The sequence below is a fragment of the Nannospalax galili genome, unplaced genomic scaffold, assembly GCF_000622305.1.
Source record: "Nannospalax galili isolate Female #2095 unplaced genomic scaffold, S.galili_v1.0 scaffold386, whole genome shotgun sequence".
Taxonomy (NCBI): Eukaryota; Metazoa; Chordata; class Mammalia; order Rodentia; family Spalacidae; genus Nannospalax; species Nannospalax galili.
The window spans coordinates 509,444-523,389 of NW_008356676.1; the positions used below are offsets into that span (position 1 = coordinate 509,444).

General features: G+C 39.4%; 1 protein-coding gene across 10 annotated transcripts in view; it reads left to right on the forward strand.

The window, feature by feature from the left end:
* Enox1 (ecto-NOX disulfide-thiol exchanger 1) overlaps positions 1–13,946 on the forward strand; it is a 589,822-nt gene that overhangs the window by 345,000 nt on the left and 230,876 nt on the right. The gene's annotated exons all lie outside the window — the stretch shown is intronic.

The following is a 13,946-nucleotide window of genomic DNA, read 5'->3' on the forward strand; positions in this document are numbered from 1 at the left end:
AACTGTGTATTTAAATGTACTATGGATTTGTTTTTATAAGTGATAAAGTTATCAGATAATTTTCCCTTTATAGAGAAAGACTAATGAAGACACTTCTATATTCTAGTCAAATTTTTCCTGGCATGAACTTCATGGATTTCCATAGTATATTTAAAACACTGGACTTTTTCCTAAAGAAGATTTTTAACTTATACAACAGATACTCCTGACTTACTGATGTTAATAACTCCTCTCACTGTCATGGAATTTGTATGTATTATGTATTATTTCTGGTACAGTTAATAAAAAAATCACTTGCATAGACATTTAATTGTTAGGGTCCGTGACTCGATGGGTCCCCTCCAGGTAACAAATACACGGGATTGGAGATGTAAAAATCAAGCAGAGTCTTTAGTTTCCAGCTAGCTGGGGTCGACCGGTTTCCCGAGACATGCAAGTCTGGTCAGAACGATCGACCCCCATTCAGTTTCAGGTACAGATTATGTAGGCCCACATAGTCATTACACAAAAAGCATTCCTCAGCAGACACTTTGATCAAACATCTTCTAAAAGCTATAGTTTCGGTTAAACATCTTTTCCAGGAAGGCTAGATCTGGTGTAAGCCTGGTGCAACTTCCCTCTTTTGTTCCTTATTGGTTATCTGGTATGTGCAAACAGGCCTACAGGACACATTGTAAATCAACTGAGTCTGGGGTCCAGGGTCCAGGAAGGAGGTTTACAGCACTTCAATTCTTAGCATTTCAACTAGGTTAATCATCCATGTGTGGTAGATACAATCAGGCAGAACAGGCAAGCTTAGCAAGTAAATCTAAATCAACATTTTAAACAGAGTTTTCTATCAAAATGCAGAGTTCTTACAGCATTCATCAAGGTATTTCAATTTTTTTTTTCTTTTTTTCCCAACATAAGGATTTTAACACAAGTCTTATTTGAAGGAATCAGCATATTATATCCTTGACTTGAAGGAATTGGGTGTTGATGGGAATGCTGGTACAGATTCAGGAGCTAGAAAAATGAAACCAGATACAAATCTGAGAGACATCTTCTGTCCAAAGAACCAAATGTTCTTCAACGAAAATGTTGTATATGCACCCGAAGGTTTTCTTTTTTTTTTGGTCTTTTTGAGACAGGGTCTCCCTGTAGCCCCAGCTGTCCTGGAATTCACTATGTAGACCAGGCTAGTCTTGGACGCACAGAGACCCACCTGTCTCTGCCTCCTGAGTGCTGGGATTAAAGGTGTGTGCCACCATGCCCAGCCACTGTGAGCTTTATCCAAATATTTTCCTTTATTCCTATATTGACTAGGAGATACTAGAAGTGTGGAGTCCTGTGTGGGCTGGAGTTATTGTCCTTAGTTTACAGGAAGTGGATCGGTCCTTGGGTGGACCTTTATTTTCAGGATGCCAGGTTACCACTGTCTCTTCTCTCTGACAGTGGTGGGTACAGTAGAGGTCTTTTAATAATGCATTCATTGAATTGAAAAATTATTTTCCTGACTGTTGAATTATGTATTTAACACATCCTCAGCATGTGCCATATGGGAACCCCCTAATGCTTTTAGACTGAGATTCTGCTGTGCATAAGTAAAACACTCCAGTGTTGACCTTTTTCAGTAAATACTACAAATGTTGAGTACCTTTAAAATTCAAATGCTGCTTTTAAAATGGTTTCTCATTTTCATGGACAGCTGAGGCCTGGCTGCACTAATACCCAGCTAATCTGAGGTCTGGGAAGAGCCTGAGAATCAGTCAAGTTCTGGCCCCTATGCTTGCTTTAGCCCCAAGGGCAGGGGCTCTGGGGTCCCATTTGGTTCCGTTCTCTCTTCACGTTGTTTTGATTTCCCTAGAGATCTTTCTCTCATGTCTGAGCATTTGGATCTTAAGCATCACATTTGGACCAATATATATGCCTCACCCAATTTTAATTAAATAGTAAAGTTGATCTTTATTCATTAGAAATTTATTTCAAGCATAGCTATAGCTAAGGGCACACCCCCCCACACACACACACTCCCCTCTGTGAGAGCTGTCATTCACTTTTTATTGCTGGTCCTTGGGATGACAATACCCACAGCCACATAGCTGATAGCAAACAGTATTTCCCCCAAGGCGACCATGAGCAGCAGATCCACAGTCCTGCCCTGAGGCAGGCAGGTTCTGGGACTGGGCCTCCAGGTGGAAGAGCTGCATCTCACCTGTTCCACTGCATTAATATTTAAAACCTACTCAGCAGCAGGCTGCTCACTCTAGCCTGGAGCATGTAGCAGTGGCCCCAGTTAGTGAATGTGCTAGAAGGTCATCCTGTCTCCTGCTTCCTTGTCTCCTTTCTCTGTGATACTTCTGTCTGTCATCTTCTCTGATTGGGCAATGGAAGTAACCATGATAATCCTGGAAATTCTGATTGAAGTACTGATTTAGGAAAGCAGACCTCCTTTGTTAAAAGAAAAATGGCATACATAAATTTAGTCTAGTATACAGTTTAATTCCCAATGTGTTAACTGATGTCTCTAGTTAACAAGGAATTCTTTTGTGATTATAACTACTAGGGGAAAATTGCAAATGATATGATAATGAACTCACATAATAGACTTTAGTGAATTCTTTGGATGCAATATGAAGTCATTCTGATTTCCTAAGCCTACATTTACACATCAGTACTATGTAATGAATGACAGTCTGAACACATCAAATTAGCCCAAGCCAACATAGCACAGTTCTTCACTGGCCTTTTATCCTACCTGATTGTGATATATTTTAATAGTACTGGTTGGGGGCTGGAGACCTGGCTCAGGTTAAGGGCACTGACTGCTCTTATGGAGGACCCAAGTTCAGTTCCCAGCACCTACATGGTAGCTAACAACCATCTGTAACTCCAGTTCGAGGAGATCCAGCACTCTCTTCTGACCTCTGCAAACATTGCATACATGTGGTGTACTTACATGAATGCAGGCAAACACTCATACATACAAAAAATACTATATATATATATATATATATATATATATATTTAAAGGTTCTGGCATACTGGGATTCTGGGGGCTTGATAGATGGCTCAGCAGTTAAGAGCACTGGCTGCTCTTACAGAGGACCCAGGTAAGATTTCAAGAACCCACATGGCAGCTAACAACTATCTATAACTCCAGTTTCAGGGGATCTGACACCTTCTTCTGGTCTCCATGGGCATTGCATGACTTGGGTGCACATACATACATGCAGGCAAAACATTCATATACATAAAATAAAAATTATTTTTTGAAAGAGATGTTGGTTAATTTTGTAAATGTCTTTGACTTGAGTTTGTCTGATGCTCTCTGATGATTAATTAAGGTTATACAATTTGGCAAAAGTATCACAGAGTATGTATGTTTGTAGCTTCTTAGTGGGGTCCATCAAAGAGTACATCCTGTCATTGTATCTTAGTACTGCTTTCATCATCTGTTTGATAACATCAACTGAGGCACTATTTTCTCTTTTGCCAAACTATATCATCAATCAGAACACAGTATCCTATCATTCTGATGATTGAAGTTTGTATTTAATATTTATATGCTTTAATAAATATAATTAGCATTGTTATACCTTGTCCACTGGACCCCAAAAAGACCACCGAGGACCCAACACACCAAAATGCAAAAGCAAGGGTTTATGGTTTATTCGGGCTTAAGCTCGGGCTCTCAGACCTCACCAATGCCGCGGATCTGTGCTGAGAGCCTGGAGTAAGGGAGAGTGTAGTCTTTTATAAGTTTTAGACAAAGGGAGGAGGGGGATTCTGAAGTTAAATTTTTGGTTGGTTTAAGGAGCCTGTGCGTGCCAACATAATTTTGAAATGATTGGACATATAGAGTACAGATCTGGAGGTTTTCCATTGGTGGGTGCTGTTCTCAGGGTTGTGGAATGTGCTGACTGTCACCTGTGGGGTCAGGAGTCTCCTTATAGGGCAGTTTTGTGTCCAGGCTTGCCTAATCTATAGTTTCTTAGAGGGGAGGAGGGAGCAGTGGGGGTGGGGGTGTCAGGGCATGTTTAAAGCAGTAAGCTGTGAAGGCAATTAGTTGGGGCTCTGAGGAGGGTCTCAGGGTCCTACAGCATTCTCACCTGTATAAAATAATACTTAATAATTTTTATTGCAATTAACATTGTTTCAGGTCTGTCCAACCTTTTGACATTGAGACAGAGCATTGTCATTTTCCTCTTTCTACAAAGTTCACACTCCAGAAGTAGAGGATCAAGTTACCAAAAGAAAAATCACACACAAAAAAAACCTCAGACTGTTTCAAGTACATTTAAAATTTCATGTTGGGCTATGTCCATAGCTATCTTGGGCCAGTTTAGCTCAAGGGTCATGGACTGGGCATGCTTGATGGTATTCTACTTTTAGGCATCCTTATAAAGTTGCTCTGACTTTTAGTTTCCTTATCATTAAAGTATAATTATATGAGAATTCGATTAGAGGGTATATGTGGATATGGCAGCAGACATAATACTTGACAAATTTTAAGGTCGAATTCTGACTTGGATAAGTGGTGTATGTTTGTGTGTCTCTGTCTCTGTCTCTGTCTCTGTCTCTCTGTCTCTCTGTCTCTCTGTCTCTCTCTCTCTCTCTCTCTCTCTCTCTCTGTGTGTGTCTGTGTGTGTGTGTGTAGAAAAAAACACATTTAATCTCAAGGCAATAAGCTATCAAAGTTATATGCTAGTTAAATATTCTAGTGAGTATTGTCAGCAAATATTTAACTTTCAAATATAAAAATATTGGTAATCACAACAGATTTTTTTTAAATTTTCATTGAATTTTTGTGTATTTCATACTGAAAATCATCTTTCACTCCCTTCCCTCTTCCCTTTTGGCACCCCCCATAGCCCCCCCCCCCACTGGAGTTCATACATTTTTTTCATTTGTGTTAAGCCTATTATGTAAAGTTAGTGTCCCCAGATGTCCCTCAGTGTAAGTTCATCTACCAGGGTTTAGTCAGCCTATCTAGAGTCTCTCCCTTCAAGATCAGCTCTTCCTCACCCAGCAGTAATCAGCTGCCAATAATTCTTCCTCTAAGATTTGGGTTGCTGTTCATTTCCACAGTTCTGTGCTGGGTTTTTGTCTGCTTAAGTTTGCATAAGCCTTGTAAATGCTGACACCATTGCTGTAGGTTTATATGTGGAGGGTCCCAGGCACTTGTAGGACTATTTCCATACAGTCATGCAACTCTTCCCTGGCTCTTAACAATCGTTCTGCCTGCCTGTTCTGCAATGGTCCCTGATCCCTGGGTGGGTGGATTTTGGTATAGGAGTCCTGTCCAAGGACCCTCACTCTGAAGACTCTTATTCTCTGCATTTTGGCCATTTGTGGCCTTTTGCATTCCTGGCCCTCTGTAGCATGAGGGAGCTTCATTGATGAGAACTGAAAGATGCATTAGTGTTCTCTTAATCCCTTGTTCTATGTTCTATGAGTCTTAGGTGTGGAGGTTGCATCCTAGATGTGCCACTTAGGCTTGGGCAATTCACAGAGAATCTCTGTGTGTGACCAGTGGTGTAACTCTACAATAATCTCTGTCTGTTGAAAAAGAAGCTACTTTGATGGGTGGTGACTGGGATGCTTGTCTGTAAATTGAAGGATCCATATTTTGCGCATAGTAAGAAATTACATTTGTCTAGGGCTATGAGAGTCTTAGGGTTTTCTCTAAGATCTATGACCTCTCCAGCTATATGTATTTGACTAGGTTTACAGTACCAGTCATGAGTTTCCTCCCATTGAGTGGACTTTAAATCCAATTAGGTACCTGTTGACTATCCCCAAGATAAAAGTGCCACTACTGCATCAATGTTGTTTGCTGTGCTGGTCTTTTATGCGGATTTTAAGCCTTGAAGCTAGGGTTGGACCATCGATTGATGTTCTCTCTTACCACCTTTCATAGTGCTTTCTGAAGCCATGAGAGCTAGCCTTCGGGGAAGGTGGCTTCCAGGTCAGCTCCAGCTCCATCGCTCCAAATCCTGTGTCCAAAGTTATGTCCTGTCTTCAGCAATAGGGTCTTACCATCAAGCTCTGGGAGGCAATAAAGGACTATGGCAATAACCTCTGTAATTTTGGGAGTCTCTTGGACTACCCTGACCAACAACTCAAAGGAAGGTTTCTTCTGTCTGGCGTGGAGGAAAGACAGCATCTTCAACAAATGGTGCTGGCAAAACTGGATCTCCACCTGTAGAAGAATGAAACTAGATCCTTATCTTTTACCTTGCACAAATGTCAACTCCAAATGGATCAAAGACCTCAATGTGTAACTCGAAACTCTGAATCTGTTAGAAGAAAACATTGGCAGTAACCAACAAGATATAGGTATAGGAAAGGACCTTCTAAATTGGATACCAGTTGCTCAGGAATTAAGGTCAACAATCAACAAGTGGGACCTCATTAAACTAAAAAGCTTCTGTACAGCAAAAGAAACAATCAAGAAACTGAAGAGAAAACCCACAAAGTGAGAAAAAAATATTCACCAGTGACACATCTGACAGAGGCTTAACATCCAGAATATATAAAGAACTCAAAAAACAAAGAATCAAGAAAACAAATGACCCAATTAAAAGATGGGCTAAAGATCTAAACAGAGAGTCCCCAAAGGAAGAAATAAAGATGGCTAAGAGATATCTTTAAAGGTGTTCAACATTGTTAGTGATTAGGGAAATGCAAATTAAAACCACCTTAAGATTTCAGCTTACCCCAGTCAGACTGACTAAGATCAAGAGAACAAATGATACCAAATGCTGGTGAGGATGTGGAGAAAGGGTAATGCTCATTCATTGCTGGTATAATTGCAAACCCATGCAACCCCTATGGAAAGCAGTGTGAAGAACTCTCAAAAAACTAAAAATGAACCTATCATATGACTTATTATACCACTCCTTGGCATATATCCAAAGGACTCTCCTATTACAGAGATGCTTGTACAACCATGTTTGTTGCTGCTCTTTTCACAATAGTTAAGAGATGAAAACAACCTAAGTGCCCCTGAATTGACAAGTGGTACATTTACACAATGGAGTTCTACTCAGCAGTAAAGAAAGATGAAATAATGAAATTTGCAGGTAAATGAATGATCTACAAACTGTTACCAGGGAGGTAAAGGGAAAAAAAGAATAGTAGGAAAAACAAAAGACATATATTCTCCCTCATTTGTGGATCCTGGCACCAAATCCTTATAAGTGATTACATATCTTGATGTAACTGCAGGAACCAGGAAAAGGGAAGGGAACCAGGGAGGTAAAGGGTAAAAAGGAGCCTGAGAGAGAATAGTAGTAGGAGACAGGTATTACTATGGGAGAAATGTGTATACAGGAGGTAGTTAAATGGAAGGGGGAGAAGGAGGGCTATCCAAAGAACTATGGGAATAAAGGGGAAGAAGGAGCTCAAAAGAGGTGAGACCATAACATACAAAATTTTTCAAGGGGAAAATTGGGTCACTTTAAATAAGAAGGGCAGGGAGGATGGATAAGATAGGGAGAGCAAGAAGAGGCATAAATATTGCCTAGCTAGTATAAAAAAACCAGAGGGAATTGTATTAGTCCAAAAACCTACTGAAAAATTACATATCCAATATCCCTACATGAGTCCATAAGTATAGCTGAAGACTATATAACAAGAAACAGATTTTTAACATTCTGATTCTTGAAGTTACGTATTCAGTTCCAGTCTTTTAATGTCCCCACTATTATGTATGCTGAATTTCCTAGTAATTCATCTTTTTTACTTATTTATTTGTTTCATACCTAATTGGTAGACTTTAATCACTAGATAGAAATGACAGGAAAGCTTTCTACTAATCAGACCTCAATGCTAAAGCTTCTTAGATAAAACAAAGGAGAGCAAGAGTTTTAATTATATTTCTCAGGTTAAACACTTGAACCTACTTCATTCTTCACATATCTAGGCCATATTTTAAATTTGATATTTATATGTAAAGGGCAATCTTGTATAATCTAAGTCCTATAAACTAAAGTACTTCCTGAAGCTAAAAGTCTCTAGAACTGTCTTGTCTTTGCTGTATTCTTTTATTATTTCTGAGCCCATTTTCAGCATCCATTCATGGTTGATCCATAAACGTATACAATGTTACATAAGCATATGTTACATAAGCATATACAATGTTATAGTGCGGCCTAAATACTTTCACAAGAAAAATCTGACTCTTCTTGGAACAGCCGTGCATCCTTGGACTGCCTACACAATACTCAGCAACAATAGCAAGGATAGCCAGAATGCCTGTCTGCAACTTCCATCTAGGAGGAAAAATAAACAGAAAAAAGTGAATGGAGAAAAGAATGTGTACATCAGTATACAAAAAAGCCATCATAGAACTTAAAGAAGAACTTGCATTCTGTCTGCAAAGTTGGAAGCCAGGAATGTCACATGACACTCATAGACCCTTAAGACCCAGAGACCCAAAGGCTATTGTGCAAAACTTCCTGTCCAGTATTATATGGAGTGTAGTCAAACGGCTTTTTCTTCAAAAGCTTCAAAAGGCCTTCTTCTTTCCTTTTTTCTTTTAAGTGATTTTTTTGAAGTTCCCTATTGACTTTAAAACTATAGTCCTTGTGACTGTCAAATTCTGATGTTTATCAGAATCTGCTGCAGAGCTGTTGCTTAGAATTGTTGGTCCACACTTAAGAGTCACAGAAGCCAGATCTCCTGAGGTGGAAACCAGACGTGCATATTTGCGAAGGTCTATGTGGGTGATTCCCACAGAGTTGAACACTGTTGTGTGCCAGATGACAGGCCATCTTAGTGACTACAGAGAGAAGCCAACACCCCTCACCCCTCAACAGTGTGCCCTTGCGGATTGTCTCAGTGCAGTACAGAGCCATCCAATTGCGCTACAGATAGCTCGTGTTTCTCTCCACAACTAAACGAATCCTCTCACTGTTTCTGGCCTTGAAAAAGCTGTTTCTGCCACAACTCCCGAGTAAGAAACCTAGAGTTTTTGAATATTACCTTCTTGCACCCTCACACCTGCTACTCATTCCCTGTCTCCTGCGAGTTCCAGTTGCTCACTGTATTATCCATCAGAGCTCCAGAAACTTCTTCTAGTCCTCCTCTCTCCATCCACACGGCCACTTCTCATCTGCCCCAGTCTCTAGTAATTACGTCTGAACATAGGAGCCCTCCACCAGCTTCTCTCCCTGTGGAGCATACCTTCCACTTTGAGGTAAGAATTACTGTTTGAAATTACAAGTAAACACTCTATTACCCCCACTCATTTCTTGTGGTGATAAAACTTGCTAGCATGGCCTATATTCTCAGCATCATTCTCCATCATTTCATCATTTGCCCTATAAACTCCAGACAAAAATATCCATATTTTTGCACCACACCACACACTTTTTACACTTAAGTGTGTTAGATCTTATGTTGCCCGTATCTGAAACAGATTTTTGTTCTTTTCAATATCCCTCCCCGCCAACTTTCACCTCTCTGCATTCTTCAAGAAAATATAAAATCAACGTCACTGGCAAAGTTAATTGGTTCTTCATCTCTGTTGTTTCTGCTAACCAGAATTTTAATTAATTTTTACACCTATCTCCATATCTGCCTGAATCAACCTAACTGCACCTCCCTTCTTTGGAGTAAGTCCTTGCTAGCCTAGTACTTAAAATGGTGCTGCACAGAATAGGTTTTTACTCAGTAGGTACTGGATACATGGGAAAATAATAAATAAAAACTCTCCATAACCCCTACCAAATGGTCCTCAGTTCATCTTTTGGAGTATTACTTAACTGATCTAGTTCATCATTCATTTCCATTCTCCTGCTACATGGAGGTCATTCATAATTTACCATTTTCCCAAGATACAAGTTCTCATTCTAAAACTGATACCAGTGCTCAGTACGTTAGAATTCCAGTAGTCACCGCAGGCCATTTTCCAAAGTTGTGCTAAATTCTCAAGGTCAAATGATCAAATCTTAGGGGAAGCATTTAGCCTAATGCCAAGTCATGTTGGCTCCAGGATCTGGGCTTGTGCTGGCTTGTTCTACATTACCTGATGGAATGTCTTCCTCAGAGCTCCCACTCCACCCCAAGCTGAACTGCCATGCTTACATTGTTTATTCCACCTTTCCTCATTTATGAGTGATGGAGCAGGATTGACATCTGTTAATTGTTAATGGTTTAGCCCAAAAGTGTTGCTCTTTTTCCCATATTCTTCCTCTTAAAATATTTTAAAATATGTCCTATGTGCTGCCAGTACTACCTTCAGTATTTGTTTCAATATATTTGATTAACAACCCTACTGGATGCAGGCTTCTCTGGCACTCCTCTAAGAGTTTTTCCCATACATCTGTGACTGTATTTACTCTCATGTCTTCATTTCCATTTATCACTTACCTTTTTAAATGAGAATTCATCAGAGAAGTTCTTGTAAAGACAGGAATTCTATATATAATAGCACTCTCTTATTGTGGTTATGAATATTTAGCTTTATAACTAAATTTTTATTTTTCAGACTCTCTTAAACTTGTTCATCTCAAACACACTGCCCTGAACTTTTCAAATGCTTTTGTTAGGCACTGGTGTGGGTTTGATAATAAGCCATGCTCTGAATCCTCACTGTTGGGAACTCAAAGTCTACATAGTTACTCCTGCGGGCCCTGTCACTCATGTGTATTGACTTTTTTGCAGCTAGTCGATCTGAAGCCTGTTGTATAGTTTTTTTGTTTGTTTGCTTTTTGGTTTTGTTTTGTTTTTGTTTTTGTTTTTTCACCACCAAAGGTTATGAACACACTCCTGCCATTACTATCCTGATTTAATTATGGTAAATCTGTTCCCTGTGACTTTATTTAAAGCACTCTTAAAATATACCAAAATATTTTGTGTATTGTTTTGGCCTCTTGGTTAATGAATTCCGAGATTCCTTTCTACACTGTGAAAGCATGCTTTATTTTCCTTCTACTAAAGTGATCTTCTTTATGCTGTGAACAGGAAACCCTAGTTTTAGCATTTCATAAGTTAGTAAGTACATGTTTATGTTGCCAAGATTCACCTAATCTTTTCAGGTTATCTTTTATAAAGAGGCTTACTTTAGTTTTCCAGTTGATAAACCAGCATTTTTATATAGGAAAACATTGTATTTAGGAAGCATGAATTTAAATCCCTTGACATTTTTCTCAAAGCAACATTTTGAAGAAAAAAACATTTTAAAGAATAAAAACTACCATTATCATTATATGCATGCAGAGACCAGTATAATCTGAATAACTTTACTGAAATGTAAAACAGCAGAGAGGCACTCTGTCCTTTCAGCATCCTCCAACGCACTCTCCCAGTTCCACACACTCCTGTCCCTGTTCCACACATTCCTGTCCCTGTTCCCTGCCTGAGCTGCCTGCCCTCCTCTTCATCTTCCCACTGAGGACGTTTTTATCCTCTGAGATTCAGCCAGGTTCGGCTGCTCTTGGTGTCTCCCTCACACCTCAGATGAAAAGAGCACCTTCCTCCTTCCTCAGCCACACTCTGCAGCATATGCTTTTCTTTGATGTTATTTGCCCCAGTATCTATGACTGAGCTTCTCTGTCTTAGAGAGACCCATCATTCTGTAAGTGGAAGTAAAGACTCTTCAGTAGGCAGAGTTTAGTTTCTTAATGACCATTTTTTAAAATATGTGACAAAAGCTAAGTACCAACACTATGTATTTTCTGTGTTTTCTAAATCAAAAATAAAATGCATAGGAAATTTATTTAGTTTAGTTTATGAAGAATCTGAGACATAATTCTCCTTATATACTTCCAAAGTCCTGGATATTATTAAGAACTTAAAGCTTTGCAGTGAGGGCAGAGAGGACAAGGGCCAACAGGGTATCACCAAAGATGCTGACTTCCCACAGCATCCTTTCTCACCTGTTGGTGGCATTGTCTGTTGACACCTGGAGGCAGAAGGGTTGTGCACATTATGCTACAAAATAGAATGAGTCCTGATGGCTAGCCCATATTCTGCTCACCAAACTACACTTCCCTACTAGACTGATCAGTGATGAGGTGGGTTCCCAACAGTGCCACCTAGGAGTCCTGTGTTTCCCTCTTCCCCAGTCACAGGCTTCCTGGCCAGAATAGCATGCCCATTGCATGGTCCATCAGTTACAAGTTTTAGAATGACCATAAAGGAAAACAAATGACGTTTCCTGGTAAGATAGCTTCATCACAGCTGACTAGATGAATCCCTATCCCAAGCCTGTCAACTGTATGGTAGGGATTATGCTAAGATGTTGCTAAATTCAGATTTTCTCTTGCCTCTAAATGTTTTGAAAACTAGTTGAAGAAAACCACAAATGCATAGATAACCCCTCACCCCAAATAACCATGAACACAAAATGGGAATCTTAGGGAAACATGTCAGAAGGCCATTGTTCAAGGTCAGTAGTGAATACAAACAATACTTTTACTATAGTTGTATCATCAAAATATATATTTATTTATTTATTTATTAGTGCATGAGTCAACAAAACACCCATTTTTGTCTCATCTTATGCAATAATGTTAGTGAAATCCTACTTTTTAAAATGCATTTCTTTCTAATACATACTAGGTTGAACTATATGAAAGTGCCAATATTTGACCAGTTTTTAAATCCAGAGAATATCAATTTCACATGGCTCAGAGCAAATACAGCTATTGAAAATTGAAATAATGGTTTTAGGTTCCATGTTAAGTCCCCTGACATACTACCTTTAAGAAACTCTGAAGTTGGAAGAGCAAAAATTGCTCTTACAAGGTACTTTAGAGAAGGTAGGACTTGATGTGAACCAGCAATGAGGGAGGCCTGGAGAACAGAAGGAAGAGTCTTACAGAGGAGCCGTTATGGCCACTGATGTGTGAGAGGCAGTGTGTATCACCAGCCTGAGAGGAAAGCCAAAGGACCGGGGGAGGGCTCTGTCCCCTTGATAGAAATTCTCAACTTCTGCATTTGTTTCTGCAAAGCATGTTTTCAAAGCATATGAACAATTTCAAAACCTCTCTGATGCCATTTGAAAAATTATTATTCTGGCATTGTTACTAATACCTTGAGCAGGATCTATCATTTCTATTACAGAATATGTGGTTGTCAGCAGACTGACCGTGTTGGCAGTGGCTGTACTGTAACATAAGTCAGTAGGCATGAATCAAACTTCATGAAGACAGCTGAATGGACTCTCAAGTCCCTATGAAGACTCCTCTGCCAAGATTAGCAGCTGATAGGCTGAGACTCCCCCCATTCTTTGTGGAAGCTCCCTTGACCATTCCTGTGGTCATCTTTATGTCTTTCTGGCTGAATTCTGCTGTGCTAAGACTCCAGCCTCAGGCCTTTTTCCTTACCAGTTGCGTGTAATGGATAACCACCCGGCACATTCCTCTGTGCTTACTTATGAAAGTATATCAAAGGTCAGTTTCCCAGGATCAGTTTTTGTGGCTATTGCCCCTATCAGGCCTGGCTTAGCCCTGCTGGAGGTGTGTTCCAACAGAGAACAGTGAGGCATCTGACCAATGGGCCATGGAACAACATGAACATCTAGTTTGGAATGAAAAGGGAACAACTGTGTTATAATGTGTTGAAAACCTCACCCAATGCTCTAAGGCATGGAAATGCATCCTCATTACTTTTAGAGCTAGCTATAATTTAACAAAGAATGGATAGGATTTATTATTTCTTTCTATTTAAAGAGAATAAACAAGTGCATAAGTATGCTCATTTTTCTTTTTTAAGATCTTATTTTCTAAAGACGTTTTAAGTTTATATAGTGATAGTGAACAAAATGTAAGGAAATTTTCCATAGACTTTCTACATCCACTATATGCATTGCCTTCTCCATCTTTAGTCCTCCTACCAAAGTGGTACATCTATTACAGTTGACAATCCTTCATGGATATAGCATCCAAAGTCCATAGCGTGCTTAATATTTTATTATTAAATTTATTTAAATTATTTCTATCTGGTAGAATGAA